This window comes from Delphinapterus leucas, chromosome 8 (assembly GCF_059928025.1).
Source record: "Delphinapterus leucas isolate spDelLeu-1000000601 "Yukka" chromosome 8, BTC_Dleu_Yukka2, whole genome shotgun sequence".
In the NCBI taxonomy this organism is placed as follows: domain Eukaryota; kingdom Metazoa; phylum Chordata; class Mammalia; order Artiodactyla; family Monodontidae; genus Delphinapterus; species Delphinapterus leucas.
Window position 1 is genome coordinate 68,386,970 of NC_143136.1, and position 25,183 is coordinate 68,412,152.

Below are 25,183 nucleotides of genomic sequence, written 5' to 3' on the forward strand. Positions count from 1 at the left end.
GTACTGTAATCCTATATTTTGGGAATCCATTCACCATGATGAAACACCCAAAATTCATTTGCACAACTTTTCACTAAAATTAGTAAATAAAGTGGAACAACATATTTTTTCAAATTGTCATCATAATTACAAGGGAATTAAATCTGTTAAAAAATGTAGATTGAACTTTGTCCTAATTGGTTTACATTTAAAGATTCTTTGATCTGTGATAACAGTAATATATATTAACATGTTGCATTTTAAAGTGACACTGCCTTTCATTAATCAAGTGTCTGTATGGTTGATTAATTTGTACAAGATTTAAATTGCTATGAAAATTTATCATTCACAGCCATGATCTCCATTTACATATATGTTAATTATGGTAAATGTAATCTTTTTCTGAATCCTCTGGGCTGCATACTAAAAAGACAAAGTGATCAGAGTGACTACTTTTCCTATTACAAAGTGAACTCTTACTGTTACTCAGTACAGTCTGTTGTAGTTGTCAAAGCTAGGCTAAAAACATTATAATATTTTCTGCTGAAGGCAAGTTCAAATTCTAAAGATGGTATTTCCTTTTCAAGTGATTTCTTTATTAGGCAGCCACAGCATTTATGCAAACAGAATTACTATGTTTATTTACTACAGTATTTAGTACTATCTCTGCATGCTGCCAGATATTTCTTTTGCTTTGAAGCATTTTCCTGTATTAACTCTACTATTAATAAGCACAAGATAAGTTTTTAATATATCTGTAAAGCAGAATGACTTGAAGTTAGTTGGAAAAGTCTTTGTAATAGAGTTAACATTAATTGTTAGAAATAGAAACATATGAGGTTACAAAATAAGACTTAGAAAGATTCTGTTAAAAAAAGGTAATATATGAAAGTACTGAAGGCTAAGAGATTAGATTGATCTTTTTTGCCTTTGCAGAAAAATACTTAGTGCTTGAGAAAAATGAGTTGTTGATAGTTTTTATCATTTTCTAGCCAAGCGTCTAAATAGTCAAGATAAATGTAAATGTTACCATCTATGACGCTAAATTCCTAATGTACGTTTTTTCCTATGGGGCTGATCCCAGAGTATTGTGTGAAGCTGGAAACACAGTTAGGAAGTGTGGGTCTGGCCTTACACAGTCCCACTATTGGTCTTTTCCTTAGAAATGTTTTCTACAGGTTTTCCCAAAATCCAGGGCATGCTAACCAACAATTATTTTATTATTTTTATTTTTTAAGAAATACTTTCCATTTGTTCTCCAACAGTGACCTTCTCTCTTAGCAACTACTGATTTGGACAAAATTCTAATACATTATAAGTGAAAAATGATATGGTAACTAATGTTTTAGGTGACTATGATAGGCCTTGCTAGGCAAATGTTGGAAAATTTAATTATTCCTATTAAATGTCTATAATTTTATGCTTAAATTGTTACTATTTACATAATATATTCACTTCAAGAGAAGCCTCATTTCTTAGTCACAACTTAATAGAATTAAAATGCCCATCTTGGAAACCTTTGCAAGCATAGCACCTCTGACTACCTGACGAGGCTATATTTAAAGACATTTATTTGACAATCTTCTTATAGTCAGCCTAATCACAAGAGAAACAAACTAATATGGCACCTGTTCTGATAGATGTATGTTGTACCTTTCATCCCCTGATCTCAGACCTTGCAAAGAAGCAACACTTCCCTCACCACAGAAATGCATCCACCTCTAAACTGGAAATAGCAAAAGCATAGGACAGAAGATGAGGAATATATTATCCAACTAAAATTACAGAGAAATTTTAAGTAGGCAGAATATAATTGCCCAATTTGGAAATTAGCCAGGACACAGGGTTTAACATCATCTTTACTCTTTTGAAAAGTGCCATGGGATTTTTAATAACTGCTGGTGGTCAAGACCTTGGTTTTACCCTCATCCATTAGACGACACCTCCAGCAGTGCAGTGCCCCCTCATACCATGCTGGGGCATCAGTTCAGTACTGACTCAGTGAAAATTGTGCCACCTACTGAATCATCCACAGCTCATCTTAGAGTGCCCTGGCTTTTAGGATTTTCTCTGGAGAGCTGTTATGAAAGATGGGACCAGGCTCAACGATGCTTTATTTATGAGATTTCAAGGTTTTAAATGGTTAAGATCTCAGACCTGGGTTTTACTTTCAATTTAAGCCAACAGATTTTTCATGATTTTTCCATACTCATGGGCTATAATTATGGTCTGAATGATTAAACTATACATTATATACATCTCTCCTTGGAAATAAGGGAATAAAGACAATAACACACATACCTATATAAATATGTTTATATATACTGATACATTCAATAAAAAGCAGATTCCCTCATTTGTAATATATTTGATTCTTTTAAAATGGAAAAAGTACCACCCTTTCACTGAAAAAAAAAATCCATGTAAACTATATTCCACAAGGAGTTTATTTTACTTTCTAGATTTTTAAGAACCTAGGAACAAATATTTTAAAAAGTAAAAGCAAACCTTGGAGGGAGTGGACTTCACTGGCCAAGTAAATAAATTTTTGTAAAAGAAAACCTTTATTCTAGCTTTCCAAATAAAGCCTTGTCATCTACAAAAGAATCTCAATACAGCTTAATTGTTCCAAAAATAACTGAAAGAAAAATCAAGATTTTTAGACAAAAGTCAGATACATCCAAACATAAATGGTGAAACACTGATGCTTTCTAGTCTCTAGGCTTCATTTTACCAATTTTCTTTAATGTGTGTACACTGTATACAATTTGTTTGGGGGAAAAAAAAGGGCTCATGGTATTTTCAGAAACCTTGGTCTTTGAAATGATTTTCAGAAATTCTTTTCTGGCTGCTAAAAGTATCAGTATCCTGGAATTGACAAACTGTTTCTGAAAATGTTTCTTGAGGTGTTACTTCTGGAAATGACATTGAGTAAATCCTGTTGGTGTGTGAGAAAAACAGAGTTGGAAATGATTATAAAGAATAGATTGAGACAATATAGCTGAGGGTGCAAAATAGATTCCAACATATCCCTGTGTTTTTGCTCACTCCTGTGTCAAGGATTCTCAACAAGCCCCCCCCACACACACCATATATATAATCTTCTATTTTCCTTTTCTGATCTCATCAATTTCTAACTCTATCATCTGTTTTTCCTTTGAAGAATAATCTATAATGAGCAATCCTTGTTAAACAGAAAATCTTTCTCAACTCAATCCATTTCCCAGAATTCCCTTACATTGTTCGGCTATGACTTGATTATTCCTTGCCAGTAAATTAATAACTCAAATATTCGAGGGTTGGAAGTCAGGGAAAGAAAAACTATTCCAGGCAACTTAAGTCTGATTTGGTGAATTGCTACTGCTGTGATATAGTTAATATGCCTCCCTAAGTGCCTGGTTTGCTACCAGATGGAAATATCAATCACTTATTTTCATTATCAACACAAAAATCACAGATGATAGATAGTCTTCCATTGTAAAAATGAAAATCTGAGACACAAAAACTCTCTGGCTAGGTCAAATAGCTCCTAGCTAATCCACAAAAAGGTTTGTGTAAACCGTAGACTGTCATGGCTTTGATACTATGTTTCATGTTGAGATGACCATAACCTTCTACAGAGTTCAGTTAAAAATACAAATTGTCTTTTATTTTCCAATCAAACAAAACAGTGCATTTGATTGTGGATTTTTTCCATTTAAGTACTGTTTTTCTAGTATTTTATACATTTTTTCATATATAATATAGCTGTTTTGAATTCCATTATATTTTTGTTTCTAATGTTATTTTCCTTTTCTCAAAGTATCATTCTCTAAACCATTGTTTCCTTCCCTAATGTTCTTTCTTCAGGCTAATACCTAACTTCCAAGTACGCTTCCAAAAGAAGATAATCTTGGCTAAATATAATTTAAAAAAAGAGAGAAAATGTAATCCTTGGAAACAATCAGCTCAGCTGTAATCTGTCAGTATTTCAGCTAACAAACACTAGGGTCTATTTCTATCAATGATTATCATAATTTTTTTTTTTTGCTGCGTTGGGTCTTTGTTGCTGTGCGTCGACTTTCTCTAGTTGCGGTGAGTGGGTGTTACTCTTTGTTGCGGTGCGCGGGCTCCTTCTCTTGTTGTGGAACATGGGCTCTAGGCGCGTGGGCTTCAGTAGTTGTGGAGTGCGGGCTCAGCAGTTGTGGCACACAGGCTCTAGAGCACAGGCTGAGTAGTTGTGGTGCACGGGCTTAGTGGCTGCGGCATGTGGGATCTTCCCGGAACAGGGATTGAACCACACCATGTCCCCTGCATTGGCAGGTGGATTCTTAACCACTGTGCCACCAGGGAAGTCCTCTATCAATGATTTTTATATATGTGTACAATAAAAAACACATTTGTCCTTCTAATCTTTTATAAGTAAGGCTACCTCACAAGTATAAGAAATTAAAAAATATATACATAAACAACCATAATGGATGCTCATCTTGCTAATTTCCCCAATTATTGTTAACTGAAATTTATATGTTTCTCTAATGTATTTTTCTTCTATTAAACCATTAATTCTTTGTCAATGCACTTCAAACAAATGATTGTACCATATGGTTGATTTTGATAGTCATTACCTTGGCCTCTTCCTCTTAGATTATGAAAATGAGCCGACAAAGGACATATGATTTCCTATACCCAATATGAACCAAATATTTTCCTCAGTGAAATTCTTATAGTCCTAGAACCAGGTCATCAAAATTTTACAGAAATTCCTAATCATAAAATCTGATAGATTAAATACATTTTTTTTTTTTGTTTTTTTGCGGTACGCGGGCCTCTCACTGCTGTGGCCTCTCCCGTTGTGGAGCGCAGGCTCGGCGGCCATGGCTCACTGGCCCAGCCGCTCCACGGCATGTGGGATCTTCCCGGACCTGGGCACAAACCCGTGTCCCTTGCATCGGCAGGCGGACTCTCAACCACTGTGCCACCAGGGAAGCCCTAAATACAGTTTTTAAGCTAAGTGTTGAATATATATATTAGTCATTCAAGCTGTATTAAGGCATCATGAATAATTTGTTTTCAAAATGAAAACATAAGAAAAATAAGAAATATCAAATGAATAAATTCCCATACATATTGGGTTAAATATATGTTTATGATATGTCCACATCAAATTCCTAGAAACTCTAGGATATGTCCCAAAGATATGTCCACATCAAATTCCTAGAAACTCTAAATGTTACTATATTTGGAAAAAGATATTTACAAATGTAATTAAGATAAGGTTCTTGAGAAGACCAACTGGATTACCTAGGTGGGTCCTAAATCCATAATGTGTCCTTAAAAGAAACACACAGAGGAGAGACACATGACAAAAGAGGAGGAGGCAACAGGACAGAAGCAAAGATTAGAGTGATAAGGCTACAAATCAAGGAATGTCAAGGATTAAAGGCAACCACAATAAGTTAGGTGGAAGGCATGGAACGGATTTTCCCCCAGAGCCTATAGAGGGGCATGGCTGACCTTGATTTCAGGCTTCTAGCCTCCAGAACTGTGAGAGGATAAATTTCTGTTGTTTTAAGCTACCTGATTTGTGGTAATTTGTCAGAACAGCCTCAGGAAATGAACACTATACAATCTAGAGATTACATAGAGAGGATCAGAATTTCTAGAGCATGACCATTCTCTTTTTCTTGGTGAAAAGAAATCACTTCCTTCTAATTACAAAGTTACAGCACTCACAGAAAGAACTGTTATATTTGAATTTCAATAATATTTAGACAACAAAGTAATGTTTCACAATTGTATAATCTGTACTGAGGTACACAATTGTGGTAATGATAGTGGCACAGGAAAAAATATCAACTAGTAAAACCTATCAAACAGATGAGTGACAGTATGAAGAGTTTATTTCATGCATTTAATATACAATGTTATCAGAATCCAGTGGATTAAGAGATCAAAATTTCCCACTAGAGGTAACATCCACCCATAAAAGCTAATACCTCTACTTTCCTCATAGTAAGTACAGAGGTGAACTATATAATAAAATTTTATAAACTTGAACCACAATCATCCCAAAGGCCCTGAAGAGAAAAAGAGATGACATGTTTCAACAGCAGAGAGCAAATAACAAAACCCCCAAAACTCATGTGTTTAGAATGTGATGTGAGGGAAATGGAGCACCTAAAAAGAGGTCTAAGAGATCAGCAAGATCCAAACCATGCAGGCCTGGGTTCCTTAAGAGATAACAGTCGCCTATACTAAGTTAGTGAAGTAGGACCCTATCTTGGGATACAGTCCCTATTTTATTGATTTTTATGTCCTTAAATTCTAACAATGTTCCTAGGACACAGTGAACATTGTTATATAGTCCGAATGGGCAAATTAATTTTACAAGTAAGACTTCAATGTTCACTTGACAACAGTTTATTTTTGATCATCCTCAAAAACCCACTTAGTTCTGGTTCCTTCCACTACATGGTAAGTTACTTAAGATCCTTTCACTATTATATCTTGGCAAGTAGTAGTAAATGCTCAAGAAATATGTTGAATGAATAAATGAAACACCCAATTATTTTTCAGTGGAATATTTGGTACCCTTTTGGTAGTAACTAGGAGATCAAGGCTGAACTAGCTTGGGCTATATCATATGCAACTGGAATAGTAGGTAGTACTGGCCTTAGTGACATGGCTTGCCACTGCATGTGAACTATCTTGTTCTTTTTTTTTTTTGCGGAACGCGGGCCTCTCACTGTTGTGGCTTCTCCCTTTGCGGAGCACAGGCTCTGGACGCGCAGGCTCAGCGGCCATGGCTCACGGGCCCACCCGCTCCGTGGCATGTGGGATCTTCCCGGATTGGGGCACCTACGAACCCGTGTCCCCTGCATCGGCAGGCGGACTCTCAACCACTGCGCCACCAGGGAAGCCCTATCTTGTTCTTTATAAAGTGTCTTTTGGCTCTAAGTATGGATTTTCCTTGGCCTGATCTTCTTACCAGGCCTCATATCTCTACCAAGCCTAGGCTATTTGCTATGTGGCTTCTATCCACAGTCGTGACACTAAAATTTCTTACAACTGACAAACTAATTACGATTACAAATGTTCCCTTAAGGCATTATACTAGGCAATAGTTTGTTAGTCTAATTCTAGCAATCATACATCAACGAAATAAACTTACATTTTAATGTAGTATTTTATTTATACTTTTCACTAATTAAAACTCTTTCAATTTGTTAAATTAAATGTTCATAATAATACCATTACACAGAGAAAATCAGAATTTCTAGAGCATGACCAGAATGTCTCCTTTTCTTAGTGAAAGGAAATCAGTTCCTTATAATTACAAAGTTATAGAATTCACAGAAAGAACTGTTATAATTGAAATTCAGTTATATTTACACAATGAAATAATTTTTCATATTTGTATAGGTTGTTGAGGATCATTTCAGTTGCAAACTGATTCAAGCTTTTATATTATAGTCTCTTTAGTGTAAAAATTACAAAAATAAAAAGGTATGTATACAATAGGAAGGGATGTACAAATGTACATGCATAGCCAAACATATGCTGAAATACTTAAAATACTCACAGATCTTTTCTCAACATTATAACATTAAACAAGCCTTTCTCACCCCCAGAAAATCCTATCCTTTTGGAGACAAAAATACTTATCAGAATTTAAAATTTTCATACAAGAGTATGGTTATTTATTTCTGTATATCTTGAGACTTATATTCAAGCTTAAGCTGAAGCTTTAAGATAACAATAGTGTAAGATCTAGGGTGAAACAAAAGAAAGGGGAAAATCCCAGAAATTCCCAGAGGTACTTGGGGAAAAAAAGGAAAGATAGGGGAAATGAGGGAATCAAAGAAAAAAGAATGAAGATTCAAGGATGGGTAAATCTCCTCTTTACTTAGCTTTTCAAAAGGTTTGTGATAACCAGCTTTTGTGTAAATGGATTTGATGGCTCTGGGCTGAAGGTGACTGACAGCTGAATCTAGGTCCCCTCGAGAAGTGTCACCCTGGGGATTGCCATTGTTGCAGACTGTTTCTTCTGACTGACCCAGAAGAATCATTATCTCAAGGGGACTCTTAACATCAGCCCGCCCCGCTCCCCAAGCAGCCTAAGAGCTAGAAGCAACTTAGTTTCTCTCTTGGCAGTAATTACAAAGGCGAACAAGGGGTGTAACTGAGTTGAGCTTAAGTCTTTCTCCAATCCCCAATTAAAAAAAAAAAAAAATTAAAGTAGTCAAATATTCAAAGATTTTTCCCAAGTAAAGATGTCTGATGCTTTGTTGTTGGAAAAATAAACAGACCTCTGTGTCCTCCTCAGGAAGCGCTTAACTTAAGAGGGTATTTGTAGGTAAATGTTGCAGTCTTTTTTAGTAAAGCTAATGTGTTTACTCTGGGGCTACTTCAGCTACTTTGTTAATAGTCAGCTAAAGTCTGGCCATACTGCTTTAATATCATATAAAACAAACTCCTTCCAAATAGTGTTGTCACAACAGCAAGTTAATAGGGGTAGTTCACCCATCTAGTTACAAGGGTTCTGCCCCCAAACCCTGTCCTCCCCGTGCTACCAGCCAGCTCCACGGGGCTGACCCACGCACTAAGGTGGCTGCCTGGAAGGAGGCAGTCTTTTTCTTCTTCCTTTAAACCTCTAAAAAAGCTCCACAGGTACCATCAGGGTAGTAAAGTTGTTACCATAACCAGACTAGTTATTTGAAAAATTAAAAAGCTCATAAACTTAGCAGGAGGCTATAACCACAATTAGGCCACTCTTAACTGCTGTACCTCACAAGCTCCAGTCTCCGGCAGAGTTCCGTCTCCACCTGAATTCGGTCTCCAGCCTTTCCGCCGGGGAGGGGGGGCGGGACTTCCTCTCCGGGGAGGAACCAATCAGAGAAAGGAATGGGAACTACCAGAGGTTTCTGTAGGCGTGCGCTCCGTTCGCGATGTTTCTGTTTGGCTGAAGGCTTCCCTCAGGTAAAGAAACACATGAAACAATCATTTTTGAAACTAAATCTTATTCTTCCTTAATGAAAATCAGCAGGTTTTCAATTGTCTGTGACTTAAAGTAATTTGGAAAATTTTCGTGAAACAGCGTGACCGAGTTTTTCATGCCGGACTCATTTGGTTCTTGGTTCCCACTCTGACCGCAGGTGTTTGTATTTAATTTTTCCTTACTCTTCTTTCTCTTGTTTTTATCTCCTTATTTCTATATCAAAATACTCTAGAAAGTAAGCACCGTGAGGCTAGGACTTAGCATAATGCCTGACATACTAAGACATCTATATATATTTGCTAAATTTTGATCCCTGCTTTAAAATGAATTGTTCTTAATCACTTTTCGTTTTTTCTAGTAACTTATTTTTACTTTAAAAAATGTCATTTTATTGTTTTCCCTTAAGAAGAGATTATTGTTAAGTCGTCTTGGGATGTATTAGCCTTTGTGGGTTATTCACGCGTGATTGTTTGCAGAAATGTTTTTCCTTCAGATTTGTAGTGGAGGAAAGTGGAGCAAGGTAGTGAAAGGTAGATTCTTGAACTTGGAACTAGAATCTTGATTCAGTCGCCTGCAAATTACTTAACATCTCTGAACTTCAGTGGACTCACCAGTAAACATTTTATAGCAGGGTGGTGTATGAGGATTTAATGAGATAACATGTAAAATTCCCTGGCTTATCGTAGATATTCAGTAAACAATGCTTTGGATAGAAAACATTTGCGATAGTAAGACAATTTCAAAGTAACCTAGAAGTTTAAGAACCTAACGGGAAAGCAAGAATTCTCTCCTTCAGTTTCAGTAGTACCACTGGTTGGGATATGACTCCAGGAACACTACTTAACTTCTGTGTCTATTATTAGCATTTATAAAATGGGGTAATAAATTTTAGCCACTTGGCAAAGTCCCTGCATACTGTTACAAACAAGACAAGCTCAGAATGGAATCACTTATGCCAAGCCGAGACTTAATTACAGTTTTGGTTCTCCCAGAAAGGAGATCCTAAATCAGTCAATCAGGAATCACATGCGAGCACTAGCTAGGCAATCTGCCTGATAGACCCTTGCCATCCCTAAAGGAAAGTAATCCTGCAATAACCAACTGGCTTTTTGGCCTAGTATAACTTCCTTGTTCCTGCTCCCATCTGCCTATAAAAGTGTTTCATTTTGTACAGCTCCTTGGAGTTCCTTTCTATGTGCTAGACTGGATGCTGCCTGATTCGAATCCATTTTTGCTTAAAACAACCTCAGTTTATTTTTTAACAGTACATTAGATACATAGTGTAAAACACCGTGGTGATAAAGAATATTGTATAAGTCAACTGCTATTCTGTTTTGTGTGATAAAATGCTGTTTTAGACAGTAGAATGAGTTGGTATGCAAAACATTATTGTGTTAATTAAACATATGATTGTGTTAAATCATTAGATTAATTTTCCCTGAATATTCTGTAATCTTTATATTAGTTACTGTTAACTAACACAGCTTGACAAATGCTTCTATTACTTGATTTGTGTGTGGTGCTATTTTCGTTGAAAAATTATTCAAAATACACTGGCTAATCGGAATGGTATTCAGGAGCTTTTAATGTAGCTTTAGACAGATCAGACCAGCTTGTGAATGTTTTTCTGAAGTCTGAAATAATGACCATGTTCAGTTCTTGGTCTAGCAAAAAATATCTGGGCCAGGCAACCCCAAGAAGGTTGCAAATTCCAACTCAGTAGGAGACTGACCTATTCCTCAGAAATATCATACTGCTGTCGAAGTCCTATTCCCCCACCAAACACATAACTGAGCTGCAAATAAAAGTTGGGGTATCATTGTTGGAGATAGAGGAATGAAGAAGAATTTATAGAAAAGGGAAAGGTGGTCTGGTAACAACTGCCTAATGAAGGGGAAAAAAAACAGTATAGTGATTAAATCAGATGTACTGTAGATTTGCCTTGTTAATTTTTAACTTTGTTTAGCTGTTTCCTTTCCTATTTGACCTTAGAAAGCTGTTCATCCTGTCGTGTTTATTTACTTACCTGAAATAAGGGTGTAAGGTGCATACTTTTCAGTTAAAATACACTATTTTTTAAAACCTTTAATATGTGTATAATATATGAAGAATTTAAATTCTTGATACCTGTCTCTTTCAACTTGCAGTATGCCCACTGGGTTGGGCAAAAAAAAAAAGGAGGAGAATTTAAGCAGACTCACTGTCATCTTGGGACATACCTTTCCTAAATGATTACCCCCTCCTCTTCTCCCTCTTGTATTTATTTGCTTGTTTGCTCTTTCTATTTGGGGAACAGTGTTAACAGAAAGCTCCCTAGTAAATTTTATCTTCACGGAGGTGCTTGCCAAGGTAGGGTTTTGGAAGACAATTCTTGAGAAAAACTCAGAATGAGTAAAGAAGGCTCTTCTCTCTCCATTCCTAGGGAAGAACAGAGCTAAATATATAATAGTTATAAAAATTAGGCTTAAGTTTATGAGCAGTTTGAAATCCCAGGTAGAGCTAGAATGGTATAGAGACAAGGCCGTGGACGTGGAATTGGAAGACATTGGTGTCAGGCTTGGCCGCACCACTTACTAGTGTGTGCCCTTGGACAGTTTATTTCACATCTCCAAGCCTCTCAATTTCTTTGTATTTATTGTGGGATACTATCTATTTCATATACCTCATCAGATTGTTATTGAAATCATATAAAATTATATGTGTAGAACAATTCTCTCTTTCTCTCTCTCTCTCTCTCTCTCTATATATATATACACACACACACATACACATATGGAAAATCCAACTTGGTAGTTTTCATAATGTCTCAGTAGAAGTTCAGGAAACTCTGGCGGAGTCTATGGAGCCAGCCCACAGGCAGATCTGTGTTTCTCCCTAGGACAGCAACTCTACCTTTATATATTTTATAAGCTGATGATAACTTTCTTTCATTGATTTTTAAAGGACAGAGTTTTAAATGTACATATAACAGATATGTTCACTCTTTAATCATAATAATATCAACTGCAATATGTTTAACACTATGTAGAAAGCATTGAAAACATCAAAGATACAGGCAAGGATGTTGTTGTGAGGTGGGCCAGATGACCATATTTTAATACCTTTCAGACTTTTTGGTCTCAAGACTACTTTATAAAAAATTACTGATGACCCCAAAGAGTTTACCTAGAAAATCCCCCCAAACAGAAGAATACACATGCATACACGTTCCATTAGCCTCCAGAGTGATGATGTCATCATATGGCATGTGGCCTCTGGAAAGTCCACTTGAACTCTCATGAGACAGTGAAAGTGGAAAAAGAAAAAAAAAGTCTTAGTATTATTATGAAAATAAGTCTGACCTTGTGAGGCCCCTGAAAGAGTCTTAGGGACCCCCAGGGGACCCGAGACCACACTTTGAGAACCACTGGCATATTATTTTGAAGGAAACACCAAGGTACTGAATTATACATTAAGTCGGGTGTGTATTTTTTCCATCTCTGCTTCAGGCTTAAACGAAATTGGAATGATGAATGAGATTTACTTAAAGCAGATGTTATAAAATGTTTTCAGTAATATCTTCACTCTTTAAACCTGTGTTTTAAGATCTTTTTAAAAGTTATGTTGGGCTTCTTTCATTGAAGCATAGCAGCCACTTTTCTCTTCCATGAAGCAAAAAATCAACCACCAATTTCAGTTAAAATGGAATTTGGACCTCTCATTGACAAAATGTTTTGATTACTTATTTTTTTAGGTCTGTGTATTCTGAAAAATGAGTCTTTGTCAGTCAATGAAGCAGCATTTCAGAAAGTTAGAGGTATAGGGCCTCATCACACAGATGTACATACTTTCCTTTAATGGAGTGGCTTTTATTTTAGGTCATCCTTGAGAAAAGCATTGTAGTAGTGATTTCTTTAAACAATTCATTATAGTGCTTACTTAATATTTCAATAATACATTTTAATTGGGCACAATTTGCTCCTTTTGTCTAAAATTTTTTTAAGTTATCTGCCCATTTATAAGCAAAGACAAAAGCATGTCAGTTCCCAAAAGTACTTTCTCTGCTTCACTTTGAGGACATCTGTAGCCCGAACAGTTTTTAGTCCCTCCCAATAGGTCTCCTCTCAGCTGCTCTGTGTTTTCACATCTCTCAAGAGGGGTTAATTCTTTACAGCTGTATCCTGCCTTCCAAGAATCTAACATGTGCAAATTATTAATCTTTTTCTATTGCTACAGTAAGTCCCCAGGCCATAAACACCCCCTACCTAAAACTGGCCCTTTTCCAAGAAAAACTTTGGTATTCTTTCCCTGCAAAGATAATTTGGTCTCCTTTGGTTTACATTGTTATTTAGAACAATTGGTAAGATACAAGAATTTACTTCCAAACAGTTATTTAGAAATAGAAATTTAATTTTTAATTTTAAACCTCTATCCACTGTTATATAATTTGAGTCAATTTGACATTCCATTTATTTAAGAAATCAGGCAGCTTTTTTTCAAGAGTATACTTTTCAAGATGTTTTTACTAAGTATTATGCTAATTATATCAGATAGGACTTTTTTTTTTTTTTTTTTAGCGGTACGCGGGCCTCTCACTGTTGTGGTCTCTCCCGTTGCGGAGCACAGGCTCTGGACGCGCAGGCTCAGCGGCCATGACTCATGGGCCTAGTCGCTCCGCGGCATGTGCGATCTTCCCTGACTGGGGCACGAACCCGTGTCCCCTGCATTGGCAGGCGGACTCTCAACCACTGCGCCACCAGGGAAGCCCAGGACTTTTTTAATAGAAAGAAATAGTGTGTACCCTTTCCTTCAGTGTGAGTAAATTACATTTTTTCACATATGACCTTCATGTATTTATACTTGAAGTCTATATCATGTTTTTGTATATAAACATATTAATATTTATTTATAAGGAAGAAAACAAACAGAATATTATGGTAAAACAATTTATATTGATATACAAACATGTTGACCAATCATAGCCAGTTTCTCAATTTTCATATACAATATACTTTATTCTAGATTTTTATATCCTTCAGGATTTACTGTAAGATGGTCACTGCTTGGCCATTTCTCTCTGCCTCTATGATCTACGTTTTCTCCATTCCTTAGCTGCTGGTTGAATACTCTTATGACACCTCCAGCCTTCAAAATAGATCATTTATTTTAAAAGTTAAATATGTCATTATAAAATATTAAGAAATTCTAGGAATTGCATTTCTCAGTGATTACATGCCTCTAGTGGTGTTGCACGTCACCAGGCAGGGGGTCCAGTGATTTTTACCACCTGACAAGTGCAATAATCCCCCAGAACTGCAAGGCCTGAAGCATCTTATTGCTGTTATGAAACAGAATTTATAAATAAAAATAAGGAAAACGGCCAGAGCCATGAAATTCCTGGGCTCCACTGACATTGATATGACAGCCTATCAGAAATTTCCATTTATGCCAAGATTGCCAAACCAATAATTTTAGCAATAAAGCCTACTCCAAGAAGTATTAAAATGTTTTGCCTCTAATATGTTTTTAAACACAAAGGAATTTTAAAGGTAGGTTCGTTATAATTCAGACATACAATCATTTTAATATATACAGAAAACCTCCCTGTAGACCAATTAAAAGAGCTTCCAAACAATACAGATTCTTAATTCACATAATATTATAACTCAAGCAAGTTATATTTCAACAGTTTTAGATAAGCTATATAAGAGTAGAAAAAAAAGGATTAGGACAAAAGTGAGATTTGAATTGCATTTTGTATTATTTCAACTACATTTTAACAGGCTTTATGACTGAAAGAGGGAATAAGAATGCAGAAGGGACAAACTTGCGTAGATTATGTTTTCATTACTTGCATTATTCCAGTTTAAAAATGTCAGTCGCTTGTCATGTTAACTAAGAATGCATTCACTATTGTACATATCTAAAGCTGGAGTTAAACTGAGGATTTTGCAAGGAACAGATACAAAGAAGTGATTTTTCCTTCTCTCTGTATATAAAAATAGAACTTTCAGAAATGTCATGGCTGACACATTTAGCTGCTGGACATTGAAAATCCTCTTTCTGACTCACAACCTGTGACTGGAACTCTGTCAGAGTAATCAAGAGATGTTATAGAGCACAAACAGTAGAAGAGGCTTTGCTATTTGGCCTTGTTTTTAAAGCAAAAGGGATTTAAATTTGGATTATAAATAAACGTTTCTTATACTCATCTTTAAAATACAGAAAAAGAATTCATTGTGTAAGGTATTTGTACAGCTGATTATCTAATTCAATGAGTATTTTAGAAACATGTGGACTACTGAAACAGCATAACATGGTAAGAGAGAAACATGACTGAATAAATATGCTGAATTATTTTTCTGAGATTGCATTGCAATTAGTGATGACCATAAAGGAATACAGTGAACCTTTAAAAAACACAACCATACTTCAAAAATTGAAAGGCAATTCTTGAATAGTATTTGTCTCCTTCTGATCTCATATGTAATTAGAGTCCCTCTTTTTTCAAGAGAGATCAAGGGAATTATGGCACACATTATAATATATATTTTCCCCAGTACTCTATAAAAATTCAGAGAAGCTGGGTATTCAGGTTTTTATTATGTCTATGAACATTTTCACCAGTGCATACTTTAAGAAGGATTTTGTCGTAATTGTCAATTTTGTGAAACCACATGAATATCCATGAAATGGATGAAATAAGACAAGCTCTTAGTAAGTGTTCACAAAATTGTTCCTGATATTTTAAAATTACCATAAGGTATGTCTTCTTGATTTACCCTTTCAGAAATAGCAACATCTAAACTTTTGAAGGTGAATGAATGACCTTAATATATTTAGGTTCACTGATATAGCTGATTATGTGATACTACGATAATTTAGGGGAAGGTATTCCAAGTTTCAGTTGTTAATTGATTTAGGGTCCAAGTTTTATATATTTATACTTGTTGGAAAAGGGCATCTTTAATGAAACTGCAGAACCTAGTCATACTCTTGCAAATGAAACAAGGTAGGTTCATTCTCCCCCACGCCATATCTCTCAAGTCTGTTGATTACAGGCCAAGCTAGGAAGTAAATGTTTGTCTGGTGTTGTAGTGGAAAGAACTGTGGCTTTAGAGTTAGATTCAAATTTTGCCTCTGACAGTTATTAGTTGTGTGACCTTGGGCAAGTTACTTAATCTTTATGAGCCTAAATTTTCTCATCCTGATAATGGGGAAGATACCTAGCAGCTCATAGACTATGAGGTTTAACAAATCAGGTAGTAACATGGGACTAGTACTGTGTCTGGCCTCAAAAGGGCAGTTGTTAAAACAAATTATTCCTTTCTTCCTTAATTCCATTTCAAAATTTATTTTTGCCCTTTTTTGCCCAAATTGTAAGTGACATTTTCCCCATGTCCACATTTCCCAGGGAGCTCATGTTTTGCCTTGATAGTCCAAGTCTATCCAAATGAGCAATACTCCATTCTTCAGTTTTCCTTGAATGTATGTTCACTAGAGCATAACTATTCTCTTACCCATTCTCTCTGGTTTTATCTAAGTAGAAGCTTACTATTCTAGGAAATAACAGGCTAATGTATTTTTATTAACGTGAAGAATCACAGAATCTTAAGAGCCTGAAGGGATCTACTGAATTAGAGATCGCAATATCAAATGCCTAAAGGGCTAGGCAGATGCAGTAAATGAGTAAAATGGGCTGGGTGAGTGCAGATGCATGTTCAAGACTAAAGAGTAGAGGCAGGTGGGTGAAATGGTGAAAGGGAACAATTATTATGGTGACAGATGATAACTAGACTTGGGGTGATCACTTTGTAGTATGTACGAAGATCAAATTATTATGTTGAACACAGGAAACTGATATAATGTTCTATACCAATTTTACCTCAATAAAAAAAAAAAAAACCTGAAGAGTATAACTGAAACCAACTAAAGGGAGCTTGCATCTGTAGAGGGCAGTCACTACCCAGCTCAAGCTAAGTGTTGCCATATGGTAATTTCAGCACTGCATTGGGACAGATTTTTGAGTTAAAAGAAAAAAAGGAAATTTTTATGTGAAAACTTTTAATGAAAAATGTTGTTCTTGTTTAAAAACACCAGTCTAAACCAAATATATCTACTGGCCAGATCCACACAACAGGTCGCCATTTTAGAACCTCTGTTAGATCATCTGATACTAATAACCTCATGTTCAGTTGAAGACACTGAAACCCAGAGAGTCAAGTTACTTTCCCAAGGTTAGTTGTGGCAAAACAAGGAGTATAACTCAGGTCTCTAGACCCATGGTATAAGAATGTCTGCCACATTTGGTCACTTTGCTACTTCATTCCTCTCAACATACATAATGATGTTTTGGAAGTGTATTATTTTCTTCGGGTTACAGGTGTAATATATAATGGTATTCTTTCTTTATGCTAAAGAATCATCTAGTTCACTCCCAAGTGGTGTATGTATACAGGATTTGATCAAGAAACTGATACCTTAATATTCAAAACCAGTTTGTATAGCTTCTCCAAATGTGAGTTTACCTTCCCACTAACCTTTACTACACTCTAGAGTTATTTACACTTTGGAATTATTTGCCTTGAGTTTATTGTTATATTATAATGACATTTTAATATTTTAGGAAAATTTAGGGCAATTTAGTATTTCACTGTACTCCAATACATAATTTAACTCTTTGGGATTAATTCAAAATGTTTCAGATTAGCTTATGTATATGTATAGTTCACTTGGTCAAGTTTAGACTTTCAGAAATCAGAGATTAGTAAGTGTGGACATATTACTTTGGGGAACATCAGCATGTCATTTCTGTATTATAAAAATGGAAAAGAAGTCTTTTGTTGATTTGTGCATGGAGGTTTCTATATTCAGGGTATCCCTAACCTCTAAAATCTAAAAGCTGATTAGCAGTTTGTGGGCAAATTTGAGGTAATTTTGGCATTTTTACCTTAGAGTAAATCATAACTCAAGTCTAAAATTCTATTAGGCAAATTTCTTATATTATTATACATAGGTTGGTACCAGTCATTAAAAAAAATCTAAATTCCCTTGAGGCTTCTCATTTGAATATTTGAATTTTAATGTGGCATGCCTATATTTTCAACACTAAATTTAAACCCACCCTGGCCACATACTAATTGAATAGAACTGTCCATTCTAATTGTGGGTAATGGGGATTAGGATGCTACAAATGCAGTGTGTTGATTAGGTCACATGGTATCATTTCAGAGCTGTGAAAAATTCTTATCTTTGGTTTTGCCCTTCCCTTGAGGTGCCCAGTCTTCTCTGTGACCACAACTTGCTTCAAGATTTTTAAATGTGCTGCTAACTAAGGTGGCTGCATTTTCTGACCTTACTGGTGGGAATAAAACAGAAGTCTCTCAAGTGCTGTAGGAACTAATTAATATGCATATTATTCCAGGAAAGAATAATCTTTGTGGGAGATACACATGAAATAATTTGCTGCCATAAGGCCAAACCCATTGCTAAAACAGAAAGAGATTCTTTATTTAATTATGATATTTTACTTCTATAACTTAAAGCACTTAACATAAATTTGTAAATGTGTATGTGTGTATATATGAAGTTTTTTACCACTCTTAAATTGCCTTTCTCTGATTGATAAGCAGTATATCAAAAATAGGCTCAGAAATTATAAGACTTCCTTAACATTTGGAGAATTTAAAAATTTACATGGGATTAAGGAGATAATTAAGGGAAACAGTTGTAGTCATTTCACTTAATTTAATGCCACAAGCACTTGTGTGATTGTAAAGAGCAAAACACCACTCTGTAACAGGCATAAGAAATACCATGATAATGGTCTGTCTCTGAAATTTCCTCTCTTTATTGACCTTATTCACCTAGGTTGGAAGCTGAGTTGCTTATGACACAGGCCAAACCATGAACTGATAGGCATAAAAGAGAAAACCCAGTATCAGAAGAGATTATTCATAGCTAGTAGGTGGTTAGCTAGATGAAGCAGCCAGTGTCAGGGTGTAGCCAGGAATGAATACAAGGTTAGACTTTCAGTTCAAGAACAGGACTGGGCCTTAAACATTAATATGTGGCAGATTTTTGAGACAGGAAAACTGGAATACAGCAACAGGAAAAAGATTGAGTTACTAGACTGGGGATGTAAAGTGGAAATCTGAGCCAGAGGTAAGTCAAACACCTAGTTCCTTGACTTGAAAACTACCTTGACTTGATCCTTAACCTACACACAATGTAGAAGACTTATTGATTTGAGGAGTTTGAACACCTCTGTCTAATCATTGGATGACTACTAAACTATGCAGATACACATGGGGGTGACCCATTGGACACCAAGCTAAAACTTAAAATTAGTATAAAATATACTGAATAGAGACATTGGCAGCCACACACTATGAGGGAAACAGGTTCCACAGATTAATTCCTGACATTCTAAAATAAACAAACACACAAAAATGAAAGAAAATATATTCAGAATGACAGTCCTCAGGAAAAAAAAAATCAAGAGTTGCTATAATATATAATCTAAAATATCTACTTTTTAAAAACATAAATAAAGAACCATGCAGAGAAAAGTATGACCCACACTTAGACAAAACAGCGACAAGTCAATAGACTGTCTCTAAGAGGGCCTAGATCTTTAACAAAAATTTCAAAGCAGGTATTTTAAATATTTCAAATAGTTAAAGGAAATCATGTTTAAAGAATTGAAGGAAAATATGATAATAACTCATGACATAGGAAGTCTTAATACAGAAATAGAAACATAAAAATAAATGGAAGTTCTAGAGTTGAAAAGTACAGTAATGGAAGGGTAAGATCACTAGGTAAGATCAATAGCAGATACAAGATGGCAGAAGAAAGAATAGGAGAACTTGAAGATAGATCAATAGAAGATGGATAGATCAATAGAAATAATCCAATGAAGAAAATATAGAAAATTGATTAAAGAAAAATGATTAGCACCTCAGAGACCTGTAGGACAACATCAAATATGCCAACATATGCATAATGAGAGTCCCATGAAGAGAGGAAAAAGAGAAAGATATAGGAAACATATCTGAAGAATAATGGCCAACAACCTTCTCAAATGTGTTGTTAAACAATATACAGATTCAAGAATCCCAGTGTATTCCAATTGGGATAAAGACAAAGAGATTCGTGACCCATCATAATCAAATATTGAAAACTAAGAGAACATGGTAAGATTAATAGCTGATTTCTCATCTGAAAAACCGGAGGCAAAAAGGTAGTGTAGTGACGTTTGAAGTGTTGAAAGAAAAAAAAAAATGAGAATTTGTTGCCAGTAGACCTACCTGAGAGGTACTAAAAGAAATTCTTCAGGTGAAGAAAATTATACCAGTCAGTAACTTGAATCCGCAGAAGAAATAGTGCTGGAAAATATATGTGTAAATATTAAAAAAAAACCCAACTATATCTTTTTTTTCTCTCCTTGTTTTGATTTCTCTAAAGGATATGATTGTATAAAGTAATAGTTGTAACAATCTGTTGTTAGTTTGTAACATATCTAGATGTGATAAAAAATAGCACAGAAAAGGTGGGAGGAAATGGAACTCTACTGGAACACGTTGCTATATTTTACTGGGATTAAGCCAGTGTTAAAATAGATTTTGATAAATTAAGATGCATGTTGCAACCCCTAGAGAAACCACTAAGAAAATATCTTTAAAACAGATTAAAATATTAACAGAGGAATTAAAATCATAACACTAAAATATATTTAACACAAAAGAAGGCAGAAAAGGAAGAGAAGACTAAAGATATGACACTACTAAAAAACAAATAACAAAGTGACAAATATAAATCATATTATATCAGTAATTACATTAAATAGAAATAGATTAAACATACCAATCAAAGTAAGAGATTGTCAGACTGAATAATAATTGAAGAATCAACTACATGCTCTGTAAGAGACTCACTTTAGATACAGAGACATAAATAGGTTGATAGCAAAAAGATGGGAAAAGCTATACCATGCAAACAATAATCGTAACAGAGATGGAGTAGCTATATTAATAGCAGAAAAAATAGAATTTAAGAAATATGAGAAACAAGGACATTTCATAATAATAAGAGGGTCCACATCAGAAATATTACAAATAACCATTATAGATGTAAACACACCTAACAACAGAAACCCAAAATACATTAAGCCGAATGTGACAAAATTGAAGGAGAAATAAAACAATTAAAAAATTATGGTTGGACAGGACTTAACTGGTGGCCCAGTTAAGAATCCGCCTGCCAGTGGAGGGAACGTGGGTTTGATCCCTGATCCGGGAAGATCCCACATGCTGTGGAGCAACTAAGCCTGTGAGCCTAGAGCCCGTGTTCTGCAACAAGAGAAGCCACCACGATGAAAAGCAAGCTCACTGCAACAGAGTAGCCCCTGCTCGCCGCAACTAGAGAATAGCCCATGTGCAGCAATGAAGACCCAATGCAGCCAAAAATAAATAAATAAATTTATAAATGCATCCATTCTTTAAAAAAAAGAAATTATGGTTAGAAAAAATTTTGGTTGGAAGTTTCAACCTGGTGTTAAATTCTCCAGCTACTCTCAAAAAATAGTAGAGCAACTAGACAGAAAATCAGCAAGGATATAGAAGACTTGAACACTTCTGTCTACCTAACTGACCTGACAGTTTTAGAACACTTCATTCAACATAGCAGAATACATATTTTTTTCAAATGCACACAGGACTTTTTCCAGGATAGACCATATACTGGACCATAAAAATGTTTTCAGTATATTTTATTTATTTATTTGTTATTTTATTATTATTATTATTATTTTTTGCGGTATGCGGGCCTCTCACTGTTGTGGCCTCTCCCGTTGCGGAGCACAGGCTCTGGACGTGCAGGCTCAGCGGCCATGGCTCACGGGCCCAGCTGCTCTGCGGCATGTGGGATCCTCCTGGACCAGGGCATGAGCCCGTGTCCCCTGCATTGGTAGGCGGACTCTCAACCACTGTGCCACCAGGGAAGTCCTTATTTGTTATTTTTAAAATTTATTTTTATTTTTTGGCTGTGTTGGGTCTTTGTTGCTGCCCGTGGGCTTTATCTAGTTGAAGCGAGTGGGGGCTACTCTTCGTTGGGGTGTGTGGGCTTCAGTAGTTGTGGCACATGGGCTCAGTAGTTGTGGCTCGCAGGCTGTAGAGCACAGGCTCAGTAGTTGTGGTGCACGGGCTTAGTTGTTTCGCATCATGTGGGATCTTCCCAGACCAGGGCGTGAACCTGTGTCCCCTGCCTTGGCAGGTGGGTTCTTAACCACTGCGCCACCAGGGAAGTCCCAATTTTTTGGTATATTTTAAAAGATAGACTTCATTCAAAGTATGTTTTCTGACCATAACGAAATTAAATAAGAAATCATCAACAAAAAGAATTTTTAGGAAAATTCTAAATATTTGCAAAGTAAGCAACCCATTTCTAAATAATCCATGGACCAAAGAAGAAATCAGAAGAAAATTTACAAAACATGTTGAATAAAAATGGAAACATAGCATATCACAGTGTATGAATACAGGTAAAGCAGTGCTTAGAGGAAAATTACGGTTTTAAATGTCTATATTGTTAAATAAGAAAGGCCTTAAATCAGTAACATAAGCTTCCACCTTAGGATATAGAAAAAGGAGAGTAAATTGAACAGAAAATAATAAAGATCAGATTGAAATCAATTAAAACAAAGAAAAATAATAGAGAAAATCAGTGAAATTAAAAGTTGGTTCTTTGTGTGGTTGACTTCGTGCTTCCCCTGCAGGGGGCATGGGTTCAATACCTGGTTGGAGAACTGAAATCTGGGGTACTGCGTGGCATGGCCAAAAGAAAAAAAAACAAAACAAAAAGTTCTTTGAAGAGTTCAACAAAATTGGTAAACCTTTAGGTAGACTGACAAAGCAAAAAAAAACCCCCAAATTAGCTAAATCAGAAAAGAAAGAGTGAATATATTCACCAACCTTAGACATTAAAAGGATTGTAAGGGAATATAATGAACAACTTTGTTGTCATTTTTAGAAGTTGACAAGCTGATTCTAAAATTTATGTGGAAACTCAAAGGATCTAGGATAGCCAGAACAATTTTGATGAAGAAAGACAAAGCTGGAAGCCTTATATATTATCTAATTTCTAACCTTATTCTAAAACTGTAGTAATCAAGGCAGTGTGGTATTGCTATAAGATCAATGAGACAGTGGAACAGAATTGAAAGGTCAGAGATAAACCTTTACATTTATGGTCCATTGATTGTCAACAATATTGACACTGCAATTTAATAGGAAAGTTAAGATCTTTTCAAGAAATGGTTCTAGGAAAATTTAATATCCATATGCAAAATAGATGAACTTAGACCATTACCTCACACTATGTCTGATACGTATGTGTACAGGAGTTTAAAGGGAAAAGCAGTTCTAGTGTAGAGGTAAGATGCAAGGCTGTGGAATAAAACGTGTTGACGTGATTAGGAGCATAGTATCTGTAATTGTAGGTATGTAGAGTTAAGAGGAGTCTTGGAATGACAGATTAGGTCTGACATTATCCTAAAGGCCATAGGGAAGAACTAACCACATAATCTCTAGCCCTGTCCTCTCCTCACACTTCAGACTAAAAAGTCTTATTGGTAAGACATATCCACTTGGGATGTCCCCACACATCTTAAATTAAACATGCTCTAGTTTGTTCCTAACTCTTTTCTCTGTTCTCTTTCTCAGTTGATGACCATACCATTCAGCCAAGTTGCTCAAACAGAAACACCTATTCTTAATGCTTCTGTGTTTGCTTCTCCATATCAAATCACTCAAGTTTTATTACTTTATGTTTATATATACTTCTATATTTTTTTTCTAATCTTTCTATTTCTTTACCCCTATACCTCTGCTGTCTTATATCAGACAGTCATCTTTTCTCTGGACTACTGAAATGATCTTCAAGTCAGTTTCCTTGTTTCTAGTCTTGCCTTATTCGTTATATTTACAACATTGCTTTCACTGAGTCATTTGAAATTCAGACCTGATCATGTCATTCCTTGATTAAATCCTTTCAACTGCTTCTCATAACCTAATGGAAATAGTTCAAGGTACTCATCCAGACTTTCCATTTCTGACCCAGGCCTATCAAAATTTATCCCTTAATACTTTTTCAGGCTGTCTTACCAGTCCTTACTGTTTTCTTTTTTTGAATTTTATTTTTTATTATACAGCAGGTTCTTATTAGTTATCTATTTTATACATATTGGTGTACACATGTCAATCCCAATCTCCCAGCTCATCCCACCACCACCACCCACCCCCATCCCGCTTTCCCCTCTTGGTGTCCATACGTTTGTTCTTTACATCTGTATCTCAATTTCTGCCTTGCAAACTGGTTCACCTGTACCATTTTTCTAGATTCCACATATATGTGTTAATATACGATATTTGTTTTTCTCTTTCTGTCTTACTTCACTCTGTATGACAGTCTCTGAGTCCATCCATGTCTCTACAAATGACTCAGTTTCGTTCATTTTTATGGCTGAGTAATATTCCATTGTATATATGTACCACATTTTCTTTATTCATTCGTCTGTCGATGGGCATTTAGGTTGCTTCCATGACCTGACTATTGTAAGTAGTGCTGCAGTGAACGTTGGGGTGCATGTGTCTTTGTGAATTATGGTTTTCCCTGGGTATATGCCCAGTATAGTCCTTACTGTTTTCTTACCTTATCTTGTCTTTATGCTTTTTTCAGTCTTCCCATGTCCACCGAACTTAACTCCACTCGCAAGGCCAAACTCAGTACCTCCAAGGAGCTCTTTATGAACTCTGTCTCATTTGTGCTTGATTAGATGGTCTTGCTACCACATTGGGCATTTAAAAAAATCATTGTTTATCCCATGTTGCATTGTAATGAACAGTTTATGTGTGTCTGTCTCCCTCTAGGTTGTGAGGCCCCTGAAAATAGGGCTGTGTTTTTCTCGCATTTGTAATCCAGAATCTACCACTATATCTGACACACAGGATAAACACAGAATGTGTTTATTGAATGAAATGGATGATGGGTCAAAGTAGATAATTGCTGGTGATGTAGAGAATGGATTTGAGAGGGAGGCAGCCTGAGGAAATGACATCAGTTTAAACTTGGTCCAGGTGAGGGTTAATGAGTCTCCATTTTAAAAATTTTAGCAATCAAACAGAACATGTTTTGTGAAACTTTAAAAGTTGATTATTTTTTAGTACTTTTGAACTTGACAAGACT